At 42.4% G+C, this 25,522-nt stretch overlaps 1 protein-coding gene across 2 annotated transcripts in view; it reads left to right on the forward strand.

Annotated features, from left to right (window-relative positions):
• EPHA6 (EPH receptor A6) overlaps positions 1-25,522 on the forward strand; it is a 1,167,010-nt gene that overhangs the window by 870,567 nt on the left and 270,921 nt on the right. The gene's annotated exons all lie outside the window — the stretch shown is intronic.

Raw genomic sequence — 25,522 nt, forward strand, 5'->3', positions numbered from 1 at the left:
ATGTAAAATCCTCAGCCATGTGCTCATGAGATGTAAATTCACTTTGAAGTACCATTTAAGTGCAGTGATAAAGAGCATTCATGGAAAATCATTCAATGAACGTCAGGCTGGGAAATTGTGAATAAATACTCCATTTACTGTTGGAATTTAAAACAAATTTCACTTTGAAGAAGAGGATCGGTCCCTTACAGATGTGCTTTGCTACACTCTTTGGAATTAGCAATTTGATGAACTGTCGCTTCGTAAGTTTTGTGATGAGTCTATTCGTATTGGAGAGGCAGGATGAGATAAGCACCTGCTGGTTTATCCACTGAGCGATTATCCACCAGAAGCAAACAGAATTCATTTCAAAACCATTGCAAATAACATGCTGAAAGGTGTAATGCCAAAGATATACCAAATAGGTTGTCGTAATTCCTTGGAAAGTGCACCCTGTTGTGTCGCCGCTGCCTTAAATTTTGACAGAATGGTAGAGAAGAGTATGCTTGCTTCCTACGTGTATGAGGGGTCAGACCCAAGGCAAATGATCGTAAAATGCTTTACTGCACGCAAGCCTAGATCCATCAATCACAGCTCCACCATATACAGATAGTATATGCTACCTACAATTGCATAAACCAAGTGCTATGCAATTTACATGCAGGGATTAGGGTCACTGGGACTAATGTATGCCAGAATACTGAACGAGTGTCCACCTAGGAAGGCACTTCCTTACATTTACCTATTAAATTGCCTGCATTTGAAAACAACTTTTCTGAAATCTAATATATAAAGCTGAATGTGTGTGTGTATGTATGTATGTATGTATGTCCGGGATTGGCATCTGAACCGTAGCAGCTACAGCCACAAAATTTTGCACAGTCACACGTCTGGACCCCGAGAGCGTCATAGGCTATGTTGTGAGGTGAAATTTTAACCCCGCGCTTTCCAATTCACCAAACAATTTTGCCCCTATCTACATAATGGGGAAAAAGTGAAAGGAAAAGTGTTGGAGGCGTCGCAGCTACAGGCACAAAATTTTGCACAGTCACACGTCTGGACCCTGAGAGCGTCAAAGCTATATTGTGAGGTGAAATTTTAACCCCGCGCTTTCCAAGTCACCAAACAATTTTGCCCCTATCTACATAATGGGGAAAAAATGAAAGGAAAAGTGTTGGAGGCAAATTAACAGCTGCCAGATGTGAACAAGGGGGACTTAAAGAATGACAGCGATGGCACCAAAGAGTATATACTGTACAGTTGCTAAGGTGGGGCCCCAACATGGGATAATCACACCACCACGGGGATATGAACACACACACAAAATGCGCCACACACTACCACGTGCTCGAACACATATACCACCCTCAGTGCACATTTCACCACACATACACCAACCTCGCCACATAAAAGTAGAAACACAAAAGTCGCCGCTCAAAACTCGCCACGCGCAAAACTCTCCACATGCAAAACTCGCCACACGTGCAAAACTCGCCACACGCAAAACTTGCACACGCAGAAAAATTGCCACACGCAGAAAAATTGCCACATGCACAAAAGTTGCAACACATGCAAAAGTTGCCTCACACAAAACTTGCACATACTCAAAAGGCACCACACATAAAACTCGCCACGCGCAAAACTCGCCATGCGCAAAACTTGCTGCACACAACTTGCTACACTAACCTGTCACATGCAACTCGACACACAAAAAGTTGCTACACGCATGTCGCCACACAAAACTCATCTCACAAAAGTCCCTACATGCATGTCGCCACACGCAACTCAACACACACAACTTGACACACGAAACTCGCCCTAAAACACACACAAGTCTGGTATCCTTCAAAAATAAAAATCTGATTAATAAGCAGACAAACTACAAGAGCAACAAATGTACCATATAGGAATCCGGCAGCTGTCAGTCACATGACCAGTCTATTATGTGTATGTGTGAGCTAATATATACTGCCAGGGGGTGGGCTTACTGTTGGCTGGGGATTTATCAGGCTGCCATTTTAGCTTACAAATACTGAGGTAAAAATACTGACCAAATAACGTGTGAACGAGGGCTAATACAGGAGGAGATGGCATACAGCTATATACTATATACAGGAGATGACACACAGGTATATACTATTTACAGGGGAGATGACACACAGGTATATACTATATACAGGAGGAGATGACACACAGATATATACTATATACAGGAGAGATGACACACAGGTATATACTATATAGAGGAGGAGATGACATACAGGTACATACTACATACAGGAGGAGATGACATACAGGTATATACTATATACAGGAGGAGATGACACACAGGTATATACTATATACAGGAGCAGATTACCTACAGGTATATAGTATATACAGGAGGAGATGACACAGGTATATGCTATGTATAGGAGGAGATGACATACAGGTATATACTATATACAGGAGATGACACACAGATATATACTATATATAGGTGAGATGACACACAGGTATATACTATATACAGGAGATTACATACAGGTATATCTAATATATAAAGCTGAATGTGTGTATGTATGTATGTGTGTATGTCCGGGATTGGCATCTGTACCGTCGCAGCTACAGCCACAAAATTTTGCACAGTCACACGTCTGGACCCCGAGAGCGTCATAGGCTATGTTGTGAGGTGAAATTTTAACCCCGCGCGTTCCAATTCACCAAACAATTTTGCTCCTATCTACATAATGGGGAAAAAGTGAAGGGAAAAGTGTTGGAGGAAAATTGACAGCTGCCAGATGTGAACAATGAGGACTTAAAGAATGAGAGCGATGGCGACAAAGAGTATATACCGTACAGTTGCTAAGGTGGGGCCCCGACATGGGATACTCACCACACACGGGGATATGAACACAAACACAAAATGCGCCACACACTACCACGTGCTTGAACACATATACCACCCTCAGCACACATTTCACCACACACACACACCAACCTCGCCACATAAAAGTCGAAACACAAAAGTCACCACTCAAAACTCGCTACATGCAAAACTCGCCATATGCAAAACTAGGCTCACGCAAAACTCGCCACACGTGCAAAACTCACCTCATGGAAAACTCACCTCATGCAAAACTTGCACACACAGAAAAATTGCCACATGTACAAAAGTTGCACCACATGCAAAAGTTGCCTCACACAAAACTTGCACATACTCAAAATGCACCACACATAAAACTCGCCACGCGCAAAACTCGCCATGCACAAATCTTGCTGCACACAACTTGCTACACTAACCTGTCACATGCAACTCAACACACAAAATGTTGCTACACGCATGTCGCCACACAAAACTCATCTCACAAAAGTCGCTACATGCATGTCGCCACACGCAACTCAACACACACAACTTGACACATAAAACTCGCCCTAAAACACACACAAGTCTGGTATTGTCCTTCAAAAATAAAAATCTGATTAATAAGCAAACTACAAGAGCAACAAATGTACCATATAGGAAATACGGCAGCTGTCAGTCACATGACCTGTCTATTATGTGTATGTGTGAGCTAATATATACTGCCAGGGGGGAGGGCTTCCTGTTGGCTGGGGATTTATCAGGCTGCCAATAGCAACCAATCACAGCTCAGCTTCTATTTTGCTACAGTTAATTAACCTGAGCTCTGATTGGTTAATATAGGCAACAAAGACATTCTCAGTATAACAAAGCTAATATATGTTGTGAAATGCTTCTATTTGCTTAGTTTTTGCCTTTTAATAATTACATTTCTATCTATTTGTTTTGTGGTTTTTGTGTGCAGAATAAATTTTTGTTAACACATTCTATTTTGCTAACAGCAGTCATTAACCCGGGCGAAGCCGGGTAGTACAGCTAGTCTAATATATAAAGCTGAATGTGTGTGTGTGTGTATGTATGTATGTATGTATGTATGTCCGGGATTGGCATCTGAACCGTAGCAGCTACAGCCACAAAATTTTGCACAGTCACACGTCTGGACCCCGAGAGCGTCATAGGCTATGTTGTGAGGTGAAATTTTAACCCCGCGCTTTCCAATTCACCAAACAATTTTGCCCCTATCTATATAATGGGGAAAAAGTGAAAGGAAAAGTGTTGGAGGCGTCGCAGCTACAGGCACAAAATTTTGCACAGTCACACGTCTGGACCCTGAGAGCGTCAAAGCTATATTGTGAGGTGAAATTTTAACCCCGCGCTTTCCAAGTCACCAAACAATTTTGCCCCTATCTACATAATGGGGAAAAAATGAAAGGAAAAGTGTTGGAGGCAAATTAACAGCTGCCAGATGTGAACAAGGGGGACTTAAAGAATGACAGCGATGGCACCAAAGAGTATATACTGTACAGTTGCTAAGGTGGGGCCCCAACATGGGATAATCACACCACCACGGGGATATGAACACACACACAAAATGCGCCACACACTACCACGTGCTCGAACACATATACCACCCTCAGTGCACATTTCACCACACATACACCAACCTCGCCACATAAAAGTAGAAACACAAAAGTCGCCGCTCAAAACTCGCCACGCGCAAAACTCTCCACATGCAAAACTCGCCACACGTGCAAAACTCGCCACACGCAAAACTTGCACACGCAGAAAAATTGCCACACGCAGAAAAATTGCCACATGCACAAAAGTTGCAACACATGCAAAAGTTGCCTCACACAAAACTTGCACATACTCAAAAGGCACCACACATAAAACTCGCCACGCGCAAAACTCGCCATGCGCAAAACTTGCTGCACACAACTTGCTACACTAACCTGTCACATGCAACTCGACACACAAAAAGTTGCTACACGCATGTCGCCACACAAAACTCATCTCACAAAAGTCCCTACATGCATGTCGCCACACGCAACTCAACACACACAACTTGACACACGAAACTCGCCCTAAAACACACACAAGTCTGGTATCCTTCAAAAATAAAAATCTGATTAATAAGCAGACAAACTACAAGAGCAACAAATGTACCATATAGGAATCCGGCAGCTGTCAGTCACATGACCAGTCTATTATGTGTATGTGTGAGCTAATATATACTGCCAGGGGGTGGGCTTACTGTTGGCTGGGGATTTATCAGGCTGCCATTTTAGCTTACAAATACTGAGGTAAAAATACTGACCAAATAACGTGTGAACGAGGGCTAATACAGGAGGAGATGGCATACAGCTATATACTATATACAGGAGATGACACACAGGTATATACTATTTACAGGGGAGATGACACACAGGTATATACTATATACAGGAGGAGATGACACACAGATATATACTATATACAGGAGAGATGACACACAGGTATATACTATATAGAGGAGGAGATGACATACAGGTACATACTACATACAGGAGGAGATGACATACAGGTATATACTATATACAGGAGGAGATGACACACAGGTATATACTATATACAGGAGCAGATTACCTACAGGTATATAGTATATACAGGAGGAGATGACACAGGTATATGCTATGTATAGGAGGAGATGACATACAGGTATATACTATATACAGGAGATGACACACAGATATATACTATATATAGGTGAGATGACACACAGGTATATACTATATACAGGAGATTACATACAGGTATATCTAATATATAAAGCTGAATGTGTGTATGTATGTATGTGTGTATGTCCGGGATTGGCATCTGTACCGTCGCAGCTACAGCCACAAAATTTTGCACAGTCACACGTCTGGACCCCGAGAGCGTCATAGGCTATGTTGTGAGGTGAAATTTTAACCCCGCGCGTTCCAATTCACCAAACAATTTTGCTCCTATCTACATAATGGGGAAAAAGTGAAGGGAAAAGTGTTGGAGGAAAATTGACAGCTGCCAGATGTGAACAATGAGGACTTAAAGAATGAGAGCGATGGCGACAAAGAGTATATACCGTACAGTTGCTAAGGTGGGGCCCCGACATGGGATACTCACCACACACGGGGATATGAACACAAACACAAAATGCGCCACACACTACCACGTGCTTGAACACATATACCACCCTCAGCACACATTTCACCACACACACACACCAACCTCGCCACATAAAAGTCGAAACACAAAAGTCACCACTCAAAACTCGCTACATGCAAAACTCGCCATATGCAAAACTAGGCTCACGCAAAACTCGCCACACGTGCAAAACTCACCTCATGGAAAACTCACCTCATGCAAAACTTGCACACACAGAAAAATTGCCACATGTACAAAAGTTGCACCACATGCAAAAGTTGCCTCACACAAAACTTGCACATACTCAAAATGCACCACACATAAAACTCGCCACGCGCAAAACTCGCCATGCACAAATCTTGCTGCACACAACTTGCTACACTAACCTGTCACATGCAACTCAACACACAAAATGTTGCTACACGCATGTCGCCACACAAAACTCATCTCACAAAAGTCGCTACATGCATGTCGCCACACGCAACTCAACACACACAACTTGACACATAAAACTCGCCCTAAAACACACACAAGTCTGGTATTGTCCTTCAAAAATAAAAATCTGATTAATAAGCAAACTACAAGAGCAACAAATGTACCATATAGGAAATACGGCAGCTGTCAGTCACATGACCTGTCTATTATGTGTATGTGTGAGCTAATATATACTGCCAGGGGGGAGGGCTTCCTGTTGGCTGGGGATTTATCAGGCTGCCAATAGCAACCAATCACAGCTCAGCTTCTATTTTGCTACAGTTAATTAACCTGAGCTCTGATTGGTTAATATAGGCAACAAAGACATTCTCAGTATAACAAAGCTAATATATGTTGTGAAATGCTTCTATTTGCTTAGTTTTTGCCTTTTAATAATTACATTTCTATCTATTTGTTTTGTGGTTTTTGTGTGCAGAATAAATTTTTGTTAACACATTCTATTTTGCTAACAGCAGTCATTAACCCGGGCGAAGCCGGGTAGTACAGCTAGTCTAATATATAAAGCTGAATGTGTGTGTGTGTGTATGTATGTATGTATGTATGTATGTCCGGGATTGGCATCTGAACCGTAGCAGCTACAGCCACAAAATTTTGCACAGTCACACGTCTGGACCCCGAGAGCGTCATAGGCTATGTTGTGAGGTGAAATTTTAACCCCGCGCTTTCCAATTCACCAAACAATTTTGCCCCTATCTATATAATGGGGAAAAAGTGAAAGGAAAAGTGTTGGAGGCGTCGCAGCTACAGGCACAAAATTTTGCACAGTCACACGTCTGGACCCTGAGAGCGTCAAAGCTATATTGTGAGGTGAAATTTTAACCCCGCGCTTTCCAAGTCACCAAACAATTTTGCCCCTATCTACATAATGGGGAAAAAATGAAAGGAAAAGTGTTGGAGGCAAATTAACAGCTGCCAGATGTGAACAAGGGGGACTTAAAGAATGACAGCGATGGCACCAAAGAGTATATACTGTACAGTTGCTAAGGTGGGGCCCCAACATGGGATAATCACACCACCACGGGGATATGAACACACACACAAAATGCGCCACACACTACCACGTGCTCGAACACATATACCACCCTCAGTGCACATTTCACCACACATACACCAACCTCGCCACATAAAAGTAGAAACACAAAAGTCGCCGCTCAAAACTCGCCACGCGCAAAACTCTCCACATGCAAAACTCGCCACACGTGCAAAACTCGCCACACGCAAAACTTGCACACGCAGAAAAATTGCCACACGCAGAAAAATTGCCACATGCACAAAAGTTGCAACACATGCAAAAGTTGCCTCACACAAAACTTGCACATACTCAAAAGGCACCACACATAAAACTTGCCACGCGCAAAACTCGCCATGCGCAAAACTTGCTGCACACAACTTGCTACACTAACCTGTCACATGCAACTCGACACACAAAAAGTTGCTACACGCATGTCGCCACACAAAACTCATCTCACAAAAGTCCCTACATGCATGTCGCCACACGCAACTCAACACACACAACTTGACACACGAAACTCGCCCTAAAACACACACAAGTCTGGTATCCTTCAAAAATAAAAATCTGATTAATAAGCAGACAAACTACAAGAGCAACAAATGTACCATATAGGAATCCGGCAGCTGTCAGTCACATGACCAGTCTATTATGTGTATGTGTGAGCTAATATATACTGCCAGGGGGTGGGCTTACTGTTGGCTGGGGATTTATCAGGCTGCCATTTTAGCTTACAAATACTGAGGTAAAAATACTGACCAAATAACGTGTGAACGAGGGCTAATACAGGAGGAGATGGCATACAGCTATATACTATATACAGGAGATGACACACAGGTATATACTATTTACAGGGGAGATGACACACAGGTATATACTATATACAGGAGGAGATGACACACAGATATATACTATATACAGGAGAGATGACACACAGGTATATACTATATAGAGGAGGAGATGACATACAGGTACATACTACATACAGGAGGAGATGACATACAGGTATATACTATATACAGGAGGAGATGACACACAGGTATATACTATATACAGGAGCAGATTACCTACAGGTATATAGTATATACAGGAGGAGATGACACAGGTATATGCTATGTATAGGAGGAGATGACATACAGGTATATACTATATACAGGAGATGACACACAGATATATACTATATATAGGTGAGATGACACACAGGTATATACTATATACAGGAGATTACATACAGGTATATCTAATATATAAAGCTGAATGTGTGTATGTATGTATGTGTGTATGTCCGGGATTGGCATCTGTACCGTCGCAGCTACAGCCACAAAATTTTGCACAGTCACACGTCTGGACCCCGAGAGCGTCATAGGCTATGTTGTGAGGTGAAATTTTAACCCCGCGCGTTCCAATTCACCAAACAATTTTGCTCCTATCTACATAATGGGGAAAAAGTGAAGGGAAAAGTGTTGGAGGAAAATTGACAGCTGCCAGATGTGAACAATGAGGACTTAAAGAATGAGAGCGATGGCGACAAAGAGTATATACCGTACAGTTGCTAAGGTGGGGCCCCGACATGGGATACTCACCACACACGGGGATATGAACACAAACACAAAATGCGCCACACACTACCACGTGCTTGAACACATATACCACCCTCAGCACACATTTCACCACACACACACACCAACCTCGCCACATAAAAGTCGAAACACAAAAGTCACCACTCAAAACTCGCTACATGCAAAACTCGCCATATGCAAAACTAGGCTCACGCAAAACTCGCCACACGTGCAAAACTCACCTCATGGAAAACTCACCTCATGCAAAACTTGCACACACAGAAAAATTGCCACATGTACAAAAGTTGCACCACATGCAAAAGTTGCCTCACACAAAACTTGCACATACTCAAAATGCACCACACATAAAACTCGCCACGCGCAAAACTCGCCATGCACAAATCTTGCTGCACACAACTTGCTACACTAACCTGTCACATGCAACTCAACACACAAAATGTTGCTACACGCATGTCGCCACACAAAACTCATCTCACAAAAGTCGCTACATGCATGTCGCCACACGCAACTCAACACACACAACTTGACACATAAAACTCGCCCTAAAACACACACAAGTCTGGTATTGTCCTTCAAAAATAAAAATCTGATTAATAAGCAAACTACAAGAGCAACAAATGTACCATATAGGAAATACGGCAGCTGTCAGTCACATGACCTGTCTATTATGTGTATGTGTGAGCTAATATATACTGCCAGGGGGGAGGGCTTCCTGTTGGCTGGGGATTTATCAGGCTGCCAATAGCAACCAATCACAGCTCAGCTTCTATTTTGCTACAGTTAATTAACCTGAGCTCTGATTGGTTAATATAGGCAACAAAGACATTCTCAGTATAACAAAGCTAATATATGTTGTGAAATGCTTCTATTTGCTTTGTTTTTGCCTTTTAATAATTACATTTCTATCTATTTGTTTTGTGGTTTTTGTGTGCAGAATAAATTTTTGTTAACACATTCTATTTTGCTAACAGCAGTCATTAACCCGGGCGAAGCCGGGTAGTACAGCTAGTCTAATATATAAAGCTGAATGTGTGTGTGTGTGTATGTATGTATGTATGTATGTATGTCCGGGATTGGCATCTGAACCGTAGCAGCTACAGCCACAAAATTTTGCACAGTCACACGTCTGGACCCCGAGAGCGTCATAGGCTATGTTGTGAGGTGAAATTTTAACCCCGCGCTTTCCAATTCACCAAACAATTTTGCCCCTATCTATATAATGGGGAAAAAGTGAAAGGAAAAGTGTTGGAGGCGTCGCAGCTACAGGCACAAAATTTTGCACAGTCACACGTCTGGACCCTGAGAGCGTCAAAGCTATATTGTGAGGTGAAATTTTAACCCCGCGCTTTCCAAGTCACCAAACAATTTTGCCCCTATCTACATAATGGGGAAAAAATGAAAGGAAAAGTGTTGGAGGCAAATTAACAGCTGCCAGATGTGAACAAGGGGGACTTAAAGAATGACAGCGATGGCACCAAAGAGTATATACTGTACAGTTGCTAAGGTGGGGCCCCAACATGGGATAATCACACCACCACGGGGATATGAACACACACACAAAATGCGCCACACACTACCACGTGCTCGAACACATATACCACCCTCAGTGCACATTTCACCACACATACACCAACCTCGCCACATAAAAGTAGAAACACAAAAGTCGCCGCTCAAAACTCGCCACGCGCAAAACTCTCCACATGCAAAACTCGCCACACGTGCAAAACTCGCCACACGCAAAACTTGCACACGCAGAAAAATTGCCACACGCAGAAAAATTGCCACATGCACAAAAGTTGCAACACATGCAAAAGTTGCCTCACACAAAACTTGCACATACTCAAAAGGCACCACACATAAAACTCGCCACGCGCAAAACTCGCCATGCGCAAAACTTGCTGCACACAACTTGCTACACTAACCTGTCACATGCAACTCGACACACAAAAAGTTGCTACACGCATGTCGCCACACAAAACTCATCTCACAAAAGTCCCTACATGCATGTCGCCACACGCAACTCAACACACACAACTTGACACACGAAACTCGCCCTAAAACACACACAAGTCTGGTATCCTTCAAAAATAAAAATCTGATTAATAAGCAGACAAACTACAAGAGCAACAAATGTACCATATAGGAATCCGGCAGCTGTCAGTCACATGACCAGTCTATTATGTGTATGTGTGAGCTAATATATACTGCCAGGGGGTGGGCTTACTGTTGGCTGGGGATTTATCAGGCTGCCATTTTAGCTTACAAATACTGAGGTAAAAATACTGACCAAATAACGTGTGAACGAGGGCTAATACAGGAGGAGATGGCATACAGCTATATACTATATACAGGAGATGACACACAGGTATATACTATTTACAGGGGAGATGACACACAGGTATATACTATATACAGGAGGAGATGACACACAGATATATACTATATACAGGAGAGATGACACACAGGTATATACTATATAGAGGAGGAGATGACATACAGGTACATACTACATACAGGAGGAGATGACATACAGGTATATACTATATACAGGAGGAGATGACACACAGGTATATACTATATACAGGAGCAGATTACCTACAGGTATATAGTATATACAGGAGGAGATGACACAGGTATATGCTATGTATAGGAGGAGATGACATACAGGTATATACTATATACAGGAGATGACACACAGATATATACTATATATAGGTGAGATGACACACAGGTATATACTATATACAGGAGATTACATACAGGTATATCTAATATATAAAGCTGAATGTGTGTATGTATGTATGTGTGTATGTCCGGGATTGGCATCTGTACCGTCGCAGCTACAGCCACAAAATTTTGCACAGTCACACGTCTGGACCCCGAGAGCGTCATAGGCTATGTTGTGAGGTGAAATTTTAACCCCGCGCGTTCCAATTCACCAAACAATTTTGCTCCTATCTACATAATGGGGAAAAAGTGAAGGGAAAAGTGTTGGAGGAAAATTGACAGCTGCCAGATGTGAACAATGAGGACTTAAAGAATGAGAGCGATGGCGACAAAGAGTATATACCGTACAGTTGCTAAGGTGGGGCCCCGACATGGGATACTCACCACACACGGGGATATGAACACAAACACAAAATGCGCCACACACTACCACGTGCTTGAACACATATACCACCCTCAGCACACATTTCACCACACACACACACCAACCTCGCCACATAAAAGTCGAAACACAAAAGTCACCACTCAAAACTCGCTACATGCAAAACTCGCCATATGCAAAACTAGGCTCACGCAAAACTCGCCACACGTGCAAAACTCACCTCATGGAAAACTCACCTCATGCAAAACTTGCACACACAGAAAAATTGCCACATGTACAAAAGTTGCACCACATGCAAAAGTTGCCTCACACAAAACTTGCACATACTCAAAATGCACCACACATAAAACTCGCCACGCGCAAAACTCGCCATGCACAAATCTTGCTGCACACAACTTGCTACACTAACCTGTCACATGCAACTCAACACACAAAATGTTGCTACACGCATGTCGCCACACAAAACTCATCTCACAAAAGTCGCTACATGCATGTCGCCACACGCAACTCAACACACACAACTTGACACATAAAACTCGCCCTAAAACACACACAAGTCTGGTATTGTCCTTCAAAAATAAAAATCTGATTAATAAGCAAACTACAAGAGCAACAAATGTACCATATAGGAAATACGGCAGCTGTCAGTCACATGACCTGTCTATTATGTGTATGTGTGAGCTAATATATACTGCCAGGGGGGAGGGCTTCCTGTTGGCTGGGGATTTATCAGGCTGCCAATAGCAACCAATCACAGCTCAGCTTCTATTTTGCTACAGTTAATTAACCTGAGCTCTGATTGGTTAATATAGGCAACAAAGACATTCTCAGTATAACAAAGCTAATATATGTTGTGAAATGCTTCTATTTGCTTAGTTTTTGCCTTTTAATAATTACATTTCTATCTATTTGTTTTGTGGTTTTTGTGTGCAGAATAAATTTTTGTTAACACATTCTATTTTGCTAACAGCAGTCATTAACCCGGGCGAAGCCGGGTAGTACAGCTAGTCTAATATATAAAGCTGAATGTGTGTGTGTGTGTATGTATGTATGTATGTATGTATGTCCGGGATTGGCATCTGAACCGTAGCAGCTACAGCCACAAAATTTTGCACAGTCACACGTCTGGACCCCGAGAGCGTCATAGGCTATGTTGTGAGGTGAAATTTTAACCCCGCGCTTTCCAATTCACCAAACAATTTTGCCCCTATCTATATAATGGGGAAAAAGTGAAAGGAAAAGTGTTGGAGGCGTCGCAGCTACAGGCACAAAATTTTGCACAGTCACACGTCTGGACCCTGAGAGCGTCAAAGCTATATTGTGAGGTGAAATTTTAACCCCGCGCTTTCCAAGTCACCAAACAATTTTGCCCCTATCTACATAATGGGGAAAAAATGAAAGGAAAAGTGTTGGAGGCAAATTAACAGCTGCCAGATGTGAACAAGGGGGACTTAAAGAATGACAGCGATGGCACCAAAGAGTATATACTGTACAGTTGCTAAGGTGGGGCCCCAACATGGGATAATCACACCACCACGGGGATATGAACACACACACAAAATGCGCCACACACTACCACGTGCTCGAACACATATACCACCCTCAGTGCACATTTCACCACACATACACCAACCTCGCCACATAAAAGTAGAAACACAAAAGTCGCCGCTCAAAACTCGCCACGCGCAAAACTCTCCACATGCAAAACTCGCCACACGTGCAAAACTCGCCACACGCAAAACTTGCACACGCAGAAAAATTGCCACACGCAGAAAAATTGCCACATGCACAAAAGTTGCAACACATGCAAAAGTTGCCTCACACAAAACTTGCACATACTCAAAAGGCACCACACATAAAACTCGCCACGCGCAAAACTCGCCATGCGCAAAACTTGCTGCACACAACTTGCTACACTAACCTGTCACATGCAACTCGACACACAAAAAGTTGCTACACGCATGTCGCCACACAAAACTCATCTCACAAAAGTCCCTACATGCATGTCGCCACACGCAACTCAACACACACAACTTGACACACGAAACTCGCCCTAAAACACACACAAGTCTGGTATCCTTCAAAAATAAAAATCTGATTAATAAGCAGACAAACTACAAGAGCAACAAATGTACCATATAGGAATCCGGCAGCTGTCAGTCACATGACCAGTCTATTATGTGTATGTGTGAGCTAATATATACTGCCAGGGGGTGGGCTTACTGTTGGCTGGGGATTTATCAGGCTGCCATTTTAGCTTACAAATACTGAGGTAAAAATACTGACCAAATAACGTGTGAACGAGGGCTAATACAGGAGGAGATGGCATACAGCTATATACTATATACAGGAGATGACACACAGGTATATACTATTTACAGGGGAGATGACACACAGGTATATACTATATACAGGAGGAGATGACACACAGATATATACTATATACAGGAGAGATGACACACAGGTATATACTATATAGAGGAGGAGATGACATACAGGTACATACTACATACAGGAGGAGATGACATACAGGTATATACTATATACAGGAGGAGATGACACACAGGTATATACTATATACAGGAGCAGATTACCTACAGGTATATAGTATATACAGGAGGAGATGACACAGGTATATGCTATGTATAGGAGGAGATGACATACAGGTATATACTATATACAGGAGATGACACACAGATATATACTATATATAGGTGAGATGACACACAGGTATATACTATATACAGGAGATTACATACAGGTATATCTAATATATAAAGCTGAATGTGTGTATGTATGTATGTGTGTATGTCCGGGATTGGCATCTGTACCGTCGCAGCTACAGCCACAAAATTTTGCACAGTCACACGTCTGGACCCCGAGAGCGTCATAGGCTATGTTGTGAGGTGAAATTTTAACCCCGCGCGTTCCAATTCACCAAACAATTTTGCTCCTATCTACATAATGGGGAAAAAGTGAAGGGAAAAGTGTTGGAGGAAAATTGACAGCTGCCAGATGTGAACAATGAGGACTTAAAGAATGAGAGCGATGGCGACAAAGAGTATATACCGTACAGTTGCTAAGGTGGGGCCCCGACATGGGATACTCACCACACACGGGGATATGAACACAAACACAAAATGCGCCACACACTACCACGTGCTTGAACACATATACCACCCTCAGCACACATTTCACCACACACACACACCAACCTCGCCACATAAAAGTCGAAACACAAAAGTCACCACTCAAAACTCGCTACATGCAAAACTCGCCATATGCAAAACTAGGCTCACGCAAAACTCGCCACACGTGCAAAACTCACCTCATGGAAAACTCACCTCATGCAAAACTTGCACACACAGAAAAATTGCCACATGTACAAAAGTTGCACCACATGCAAAAGTTGCCTCACACAAAACTTGCACATACTCAAAATGCACCACACATAAAACTCGCCACGCGCAAAACTCGCCATGCACAAATCTTGCTGCACACAACTTGCTACACTAACCTGTCACATGCAACTCAACACACAAAATGTTGCTACACGCATGTCGCCACACAAAACTCATCTCACAAAAGTCGCTACATGCATGTCGCCACACGCAACTCAACACACACAACTTGACACATAAAACTCGCCCTAAAACACACACAAGTCTGGTATTGTCCTTCAAAAATAAAAATCTGATTAATAAGCAAACTACAAGAGCAACAAATGTACCATATAGGAAATACGGCAGCTGTCAGTCACATGACCTGTCTATTATGTGTATGTGTGAGCTAATATATACTGCCAGGGGGGAGGGCTTCCTGTTGGCTGGGGATTTATCAGGCTGCCAATAGCAACCAATCACAGCTCAGCTTCTATTTTGCTACAGTTAATTAACCTGAGCTCTGATTGCTTAATATAGGCAACAAAGACATTCTCAGTATAACAAAGCTAATATATGTTGTGAAATGCTTCTATTTGCTTAGTTTTTGCCTTTTAATAATTACATTTCTATCTATTTGTTTTGTGGTTTTTGTGTGCAGAATAAATTTTTGTTAACACATTCTATTTTGCTAACAGCAGTCATTAACCCGGGCGAAGCCGGGTAGTACAGCTAGTCTAATATATAAAGCTGAATGTGTGTGTGTGTGTATGTATGTATGTATGTATGTATGTCCGGGATTGGCATCTGAACCGTAGCAGCTACAGCCACAAAATTTTGCACAGTCACACGTCTGGACCCCGAGAGCGTCATAGGCTATGTTGTGAGGTGAAATTTTAACCCCGCGCTTTCCAATTCACCAAACAATTTTGCCCCTATCTACATAATGGGGAAAAAGTGAAAGGAAAAGTGTTGGAGGCGTCGCAGCTACAGGCACAAAATTTTGCACAGTCACACGTCTGGACCCTGAGAGCGTCAAAGCTATATTGTGAGGTGAAATTTTAACCCCGCGCTTTCCAAGTCACCAAACAATTTTGCCCCTATCTACATAATGGGGAAAAAATGAAAGGAAAAGTGTTGGAGGCAAATTAACAGCTGCCAGATGTGAACAAGGGGGACTTAAAGAATGACAGCGATGGCACCAAAGAGTATATACTGTACAGTTGCTAAGGTGGGGCCCCAACATGGGATAATCACACCACCACGGGGATATGAACACACACACAAAATGTGCCACACACTACCACGTGCTCGAACACATATACCACCCTCAGTGCACATTTCACCACACATACACCAACCTCGCCACATAAAAGTAGAAACACAAAAGTCGCCGCTCAAAACTCGCCACGCGCAAAACTCTCCACATGCAAAACTCGCCACACGTGCAAAACTCGCCACACGCAAAACTTGCACACGCAGAAAAATTGCCACACGCAGAAAAATTGCCACATGCACAAAAGTTGCAACACATGCAAAAGTTGCCTCACACAAAACTTGCACATACTCAAAAGGCACCACACATAAAACTCGCCACGCGCAAAACTCGCCATGCGCAAAACTTGCTGCACACAACTTGCTACACTAACCTGTCACATGCAACTCGACACACAAAAAGTTGCTACACGCATGTCGCCACACAAAACTCATCTCACAAAAGTCCCTACATGCATGTCGCCACACGCAACTCAACACACACAACTTGACACACGAAACTCGCCCTAAAACACACACAAGTCTGGTATCCTTCAAAAATAAAAATCTGATTAATAAGCAGACAAACTACAAGAGCAACAAATGTACCATATAGGAATCCGGCAGCTGTCAGTCACATGACCAGTCTATTATGTGTATGTGTGAGCTAATATATACTGCCAGGGGGTGGGCTTACTGTTGGCTGGGGATTTATCAGGCTGCCATTTTAGCTTACAAATACTGAGGTAAAAATACTGACCAAATAACGTGTGAACGAGGGCTAATACAGGAGGAGATGGCATACAGCTATATACTATATACAGGAGATGACACACAGGTATATACTATTTACAGGGGAGATGACACACAGGTATATACTATATACAGGAGGAGATGACACACAGATATATACTATATACAGGAGAGATGACACACAGGTATATACTATATAGAGGAGGAGATGACATACAGGTACATACTACATACAGGAGGAGATGACATACAGGTATATACTATATACAGGAGGAGATGACACAGGTATATACTATATACAGGAGCAGATTACCTACAGGTATATAGTATATACAGGAGGAGATGACACAGGTATATGCTATGTATAGGAGGAGATGACATACAGGTATATACTATATACAGGAGATGACACACAGATATATACTATATATAGGTGAGATGACACACAGGTATATACTATATACAGGAGATTACATACAGGTATATCTAATATATAAAGCTGAATGTGTGTATGTATGTATGTGTGTATGTCCGGGATTGGCATCTGTACCGTCGCAGCTACAGCCACAAAATTTTGCACAGTCACACGTCTGGACCCCGAGAGCGTCATAGGCTATGTTGTGAGGTGAAATTTTAACCCCGCGCGTTCCAATTCACCAAACAATTTTGCTCCTATCTACATAATGGGGAAAAAGTGAAGGGAAAAGTGTTGGAGGAAAATTGACAGCTGCCAGATGTGAACAATGAGGACTTAAAGAATGAGAGCGATGGCGACAAAGAGTATATACCGTACAGTTGCTAAGGTGGGGCCCCGACATGGGATACTCACCACACACGGGGATATGAACACAAACACAAAATGCGCCACACACTACCACGTGCTTGAACACATATACCACCCTCAGCACACATTTCACCACACACACACACCAACCTCGCCACATAAAAGTCGAAACACAAAAGTCACCACTCAAAACTCGCTACATGCAAAACTCGCCATATGCAAAACTAGGCTCACGCAAAACTCGCCACACGTGCAAAACTCACCTCATGGAAAACTCACCTCATGCAAAACTTGCACACACAGAAAAATTGCCACATGTACAAAAGTTGCACCACATGCAAAAGTTGCCTCACACAAAACTTGCACATACTCAAAATGCACCACACATAAAACTCGCCACGCGCAAAACTCGCCATGCACAAATCTTGCTGCACACAACTTGCTACACTAACCTGTCACATGCAACTCAACACACAAAATGTTGCTACACGCATGTCGCCACACAAAACTCATCTCACAAAAGTCGCTACATGCATGTCGCCACACGCAACTCAACACACACAACTTGACACATAAAACTCGCCCTAAAACACACACAAGTCTGGTATTGTCCTTCAAAAATAAAAATCTGATTAATAAGCAAACTACAAGAGCAACAAATGTACCATATAGGAAATACGGCAGCTGTCAGTCACATGACCTGTCTATTATGTGTATGTGTGAGCTAATATATACTGCCAGGGGGGAGGGCTTCCTGTTGGCTGGGGATTTATCAGGCTGCCAATAGCAACCAATCACAGCTCAGCTTCTATTTTGCTACAGTTAATTAACCTGAGCTCTGATTGCTTAATATAGGCAACAAAGACATTCTCAGTATAACAAAGCTAATATATGTTGTGAAATGCTTCTATTTGCTTAGTTTTTGCCTTTTAATAATTACATTTCTATCTATTTGTTTTGTGGTTTTTGTGTGCAGAATAAATTTTTGTTAACACATTCTATTTTGCTAACAGCAGTCATTAACCCGGGCGAAGCCGGGTAGTACAGCTAGTCTAATATATAAAGCTGAATGTGTGTGTGTGTGTATGTATGTATGTATGTATGTATGTCCGGGATTGGCATCTGAACCGTAGCAGCTACAGCCACAAAATTTTGCACAGTCACACGTCTGGACCCCGAGAGCGTCATAGGCTATGTTGTGAGGTGAAATTTTAACCCCGCGCTTTCCAATTCACCAAACAATTTTGCCCCTATCTACATAATGGGGAAAAAGTGAAAGGAAAAGTGTTGGAGGCGTCGCAGCTACAGGCACAAAATTTTGCACAGTCACACGTCTGGACCCTGAGAGCGTCAAAGCTATATTGTGAGGTGAAATTTTAACCCCGCGCTTTCCAAGTCACCAAACAATTTTGCCCCTATCTACATAATGGGGAAAAAATGAAAGGAAAAGTGTTGGAGGCAAATTAACAGCTGCCAGATGTGAACAAGGGGGACTTAAAGAATGACAGCGATGGCACCAAAGAGTATATACTGTACAGTTGCTAAGGTGGGGCCCCAACATGGGATAATCACACCACCACGGGGATATGAACACACACACAAAATGCGCCACACACTACCACGTGCTCGAACACATATACCACCCTCAGTGCACATTTCACCACACATACACCAACCTCGCCACATAAAAGTAGAAACACAAAAGTCGCCGCTCAAAACTCGCCACGCGCAAAACTCTCCACATGCAAAACTCGCCACACGTGCAAAACTCGCCACACGCAAAACTTGCACACGCAGAAAAATTGCCACACGCAGAAAAATTGCCACATGCACAAAAGTTGCAACACATGCAAAAGTTGCCTCACACAAAACTTGCACATACTCAAAAGGCACCACACATAAAACTCGCCACGCGCAAAACTCGCCATGCGCAAAACTTGCTGCACACAACTTGCTACACTAACCTGTCACATGCAACTCGACACACAAAAAGTTGCTACACGCATGTCGCCACACAAAACTCATCTCACAAAAGTCCCTACATGCATGTCGCCACACGCAACTCAACACACACAACTTGACACACGAAACTCGCCCTAAAACACACACAAGTCTGGTATCCTTCAAAAATAAAAATCTGATTAATAAGCAGACAAACTACAAGAGCAACAAATGTACCATATAGGAATCCGGCAGCTGTCAGTCACATGACCAGTCTATTATGTGTATGTGTGAGCTAATATATACTGCCAGGGGGTGGGCTTACTGTTGGCTGGGGATTTATCAGGCTGCCATTTTAGCTTACAAATACTGAGGTAAAAATACTGACCAAATAACGTGTGAACGAGGGCTAATACAGGAGGAGATGGCATACAGCTATATACTATATACAGGAGATGACACACAGGTATATACTATTTACAGGGGAGATGACACACAGGTATATACTATATACAGGAGGAGATGACACACAGATATATACTATATACAGGAGAGATGACACACAGGTATATACTATATAGAGGAGGAGATGACATACAGGTACATACTACATACAGGAGGAGATGACATACAGGTATATACTATATACAGGAGGAGATGACACACAGGTATATACTATATACAGGAGCAGATTACCTACAGGTATATAGTATATACAGGAGGAGATGACACAGGTATATGCTATGTATAGGAGGAGATGACATACAGGTATATACTATATACAGGAGATGACACACAGATATATACTATATATAGGTGAGATGACACACAGGTATATACTATATACAGGAGATTACATACAGGTATATCTAATATATAAAGCTGAATGTGTGTATGTATGTATGTGTGTATGTCCGGGATTGGCATCTGTACCGTCGCAGCTACAGCCACAAAATTTTGCACAGTCACACGTCTGGACCCCGAGAGCGTCATAGGCTATGTTGTGAGGTGAAATTTTAACCCCGCGCGTTCCAATTCACCAAACAATTTTGCTCCTATCTACATAATGGGGAAAAAGTGAAGGGAAAAGTGTTGGAGGAAAATTGACAGCTGCCAGATGTGAACAATGAGGACTTAAAGAATGAGAGCGATGGCGACAAAGAGTATATACCGTACAGTTGCTAAGGTGGGGCCCCGACATGGGATACTCACCACACACGGGGATATGAACACAAACACAAAATGCGCCACACACTACCACGTGCTTGAACACATATACCACCCTCAGCACACATTTCACCACACACACACACCAACCTCGCCACATAAAAGTCGAAACACAAAAGTCACCACTCAAAACTCGCTACATGCAAAACTCGCCATATGCAAAACTAGGCTCACGCAAAACTCGCCACACGTGCAAAACTCACCTCATGGAAAACTCACCTCATGCAAAACTTGCACACACAGAAAAATTGCCACATGTACAAAAGTTGCACCACATGCAAAAGTTGCCTCACACAAAACTTGCACATACTCAAAATGCACCACACATAAAACTCGCCACGCGCAAAACTCGCCATGCACAAATCTTGCTGCACACAACTTGCTACACTAACCTGTCACATGCAACTCAACACACAAAATGTTGCTACACGCATGTCGCCACACAAAACTCATCTCACAAAAGTCGCTACATGCATGTCGCCACACGCAACTCAACACACACAACTTGACACATAAAACTCGCCCTAAAACACACACAAGTCTGGTATTGTCCTTCAAAAATAAAAATCTGATTAATAAGCAAACTACAAGAGCAACAAATGTACCATATAGGAAATACGGCAGCTGTCAGTCACATGACCTGTCTATTATGTGTATGTGTGAGCTAATATATACTGCCAGGGGGGAGGGCTTCCTGTTGGCTGGGGATTTATCAGGCTGCCAATAGCAACCAATCACAGCTCAGCTTCTATTTTGCTACAGTTAATTAACCTGAGCTCTGATTGGTTAATATAGGCAACAAAGACATTCTCAGTATAACAAAGCTAATATATGTTGTGAAATGCTTCTATTTGCTTAGTTTTTGCCTTTTAATAATTACATTTCTATCTATTTGTTTTGTGGTTTTTGTGTGCAGAATAAATTTTTGTTAACACATTCTATTTTGCTAACAGCAGTCATTAACCCGGGCGAAGCCGGGTAGTACAGCTAGTATGTTAATAAAAGTACTAAGAGAAAACTAAAAATAAAAGATATGTCCCTGGTCACATGACTAGCAAGTGCCAAATGACCCACGCACCGCCAGCTATTGAACACAGGTGAAAGCGCATGTGTTCACTGAACCGTGCGGAATCACCTCATCCAATACAATAATAATAATAATCTTTATTTATATATAGCGCTAACATATTACGCAGCACTTTACAGGTTGCACACATTATCATCACTGTCCCCGTTGGGGCTCACAATCTAAATTTCCCTATCAGTATGTCTTTGGAATGTGGGAGGAAACCGGAGAACACCCACGCAAACACAGAGCGAACATACAAACTCTTTGCAGATGTTGTCCTTGGTGGGGTTTGAACCCAAGACGCCAGCGCTGCAAGGCTGCTGTGCTAACCACTGCGCCACCCAATACATTGCATGGGTGACATTTCTCTTGCGGAGACTCGCATCTCCTCTAGATAAATATACATGCTGCGGTCTGTAAAGACGCACCGCATGTCCGTCTCTACGGGTGAGCTGTGGGCATCTGTGGACACATAGTAGACTCTGCTGTATATATCTGGCCGCTGCGGGTTGGACACTGCACAAGTAAGCAGGGTCGAACCCGCAGCAACATCGGATCGTGTGCACATGCCCCAAGGATGAACTCATAGGCATGGGATTTCATGGAATCCCATCCACTATGCTGTAACATCTGGACACTGCAGGTTGGATGCTGCGCAAGTACACAGCATCCAACCCTGCAGCGTTTACTGATCGTGTGCCCATACCATAAGAGTTTAAGCCCTGAGCCTGTTTTCACCTTCTTGACCAGGCCAAATTTTATAATATCACTTTATGCAGTAATAACTCTGGAATGCTTTAACATATCCCAATGATTCTGAGGTGTTTTTTTCGTGACATATTGTACGTTATTGCAGTGATAAATTTAGGTCAGTATTTTTTGTATTTATTTGTGAAAACATCAAAATTGTGGCGAAAATGTAAACATTTTTCAACTTCAAATTTTTTATGCCCTTAAACTAGAGCATTATATCACTTAAAATAGTTCCCGTAATAAATAGCATTTCCCACATGTCTATTTTACATCAGCATCATTTTTGAAACATAATTTTTTAATAGGAAGTTAGAAGGGTTAAAAGTTTATCAGCGATTTCACATTTTTACAACGAAATTTAGAAAACCAATTTTTTTAGGGACCACATCACATTTGAAGTGACTTTGAGGTGCTCATATGACAGAAAATATCCAAAAGTGACACCATTCTAAAAACTGCACCTCTCAAGGTGATCAAAACCACATTCATGAAGTGTATTAACCCTTCAGGTGCTTTACAGGTATTCTGGAATGCTGTAGATAAGCCCCCGATGTATCCTAAAAGATGAGAAAAAGAAGTTAGATTTTATTCACCCAGGGGCATTTCCGGTCCCGGTCCGGTCCGATGGGTGTCGCGGTCTGGTCCGGCGCCTCCTATCTTCATCATTTACTTTAGTCCACAAAGGGTAAGAGGAAAAAATGTGCCCCAAAATTTGTTGGGCAATTTTTCATGAGCATGCTGATACAGGGGAAAGCCACATGGCAGGGCTCGGAAGGGAAGGAGCGCCATTTAACTTTTTGAATGCAAAATTTGCCGGAATAATTAGCGGATGCTATGTTGCGTTTGGACAGCCCATGATTTATGTGCCTAGACAGTGGAAACCCCCCACAAGTGACAGCAATTTGTAAACTAAACCCTTCAGGGAACTTATCTAGATGTGTGGTGAGCACCTTAAACCGACCAGTATGTTGTTGGGGTGACCAGTATGTTGTAGTGGCCAGTACGCTGTAGTGACCAGTACGCTGTAGTGACCAGTATGTTGTAGTGCACAGTATTCTGTGGTGCCGAACTCATGCTTCTGGAGACACGCACCGGTAAATTAAGCAAGCTGTGATTGCTACAGAAATCCCAAATATGTGTACACTAAATGTGGTTTAGGCACACTGTGGGGCTCAGAAAGGAGGGGAGTATTTGAATTTGGGAACGCAGAATTCGCTGGATTTCTTTTGGGGTGTGAGGAGCCATAGCGCTTTTCCAGAGCCTTTGTACTACCAGTAACATGGAAGCCCTCTATATTTTTTGACAGATGACGAACCTATTTTTGTGGATTGAGTTGAAGCGTTTATTGGGAACATTTTACACAACGTTTCAGATCACATTTATCTGGCGCTCTACACTGAGCACTTACATCAGGGTCTCCATCTAAATCGCAGAGTGACATGATTCAGATTCAACCCCTGAGGGAATCACTCACTATAATAAGGCAGCAGAGTTACTCTGGATTCCGTCTGACCTCTGTTCAGTGGTTTCCTTCTTTGCATAAGTGCACAAAACTGTTGTGGACTGCACTTTTATGCACACCTAAAAAGACTGACACCACCGGATCATAGGACAGACGGTGTCCACAGTGCTTCCATCTGCCTCATTACAGGGAATCTATAGCCTGGGAATCCGTCTGAATCACATATTTCACAGATTTACATGGAAATACCGATGTAAACGGTCAGCGTAGAGTGCAGTATAAATGTGAGCCGAGCTGTACTGCTATCTTTGGGAGGCAGAAAGAATAAGTCAACAGCAGGTGAATAATTGGTTTTATTTATTTTTTTATGCCGTTCCTAGTGCTGTATAATTGATTAGACTACTTCATATTTCAAGCGGGTGCGATTACAGCGATACCACATGCTTTGTCGCGCTTTTACAGAGTTAAAACTATTTTATACAAAAAATAATAATTTTTGCATCGCTTTATTCTGAGAGCTATAACTTTTTTATTTTTCCACTATTGGAGCTGTATGGCTGCTTGTTTTTTGCAAGGCAAAATTACGTTTTCAGAGATACCATTTTGTATTTGCATTTGTCTTTTTGATCATGTTTTATTCCACTTTTTGTTGGGTGATATGATGAAAAAGCATGTTTTTTGCAGCAATTTTTTTCTACGGTATTGGGTGTCATTGGTGTCCAT

Source organism: Ranitomeya variabilis, chromosome 3 (genome assembly GCF_051348905.1).
Source record: "Ranitomeya variabilis isolate aRanVar5 chromosome 3, aRanVar5.hap1, whole genome shotgun sequence".
Classification (NCBI taxonomy): domain Eukaryota; kingdom Metazoa; phylum Chordata; class Amphibia; order Anura; family Dendrobatidae; genus Ranitomeya; species Ranitomeya variabilis.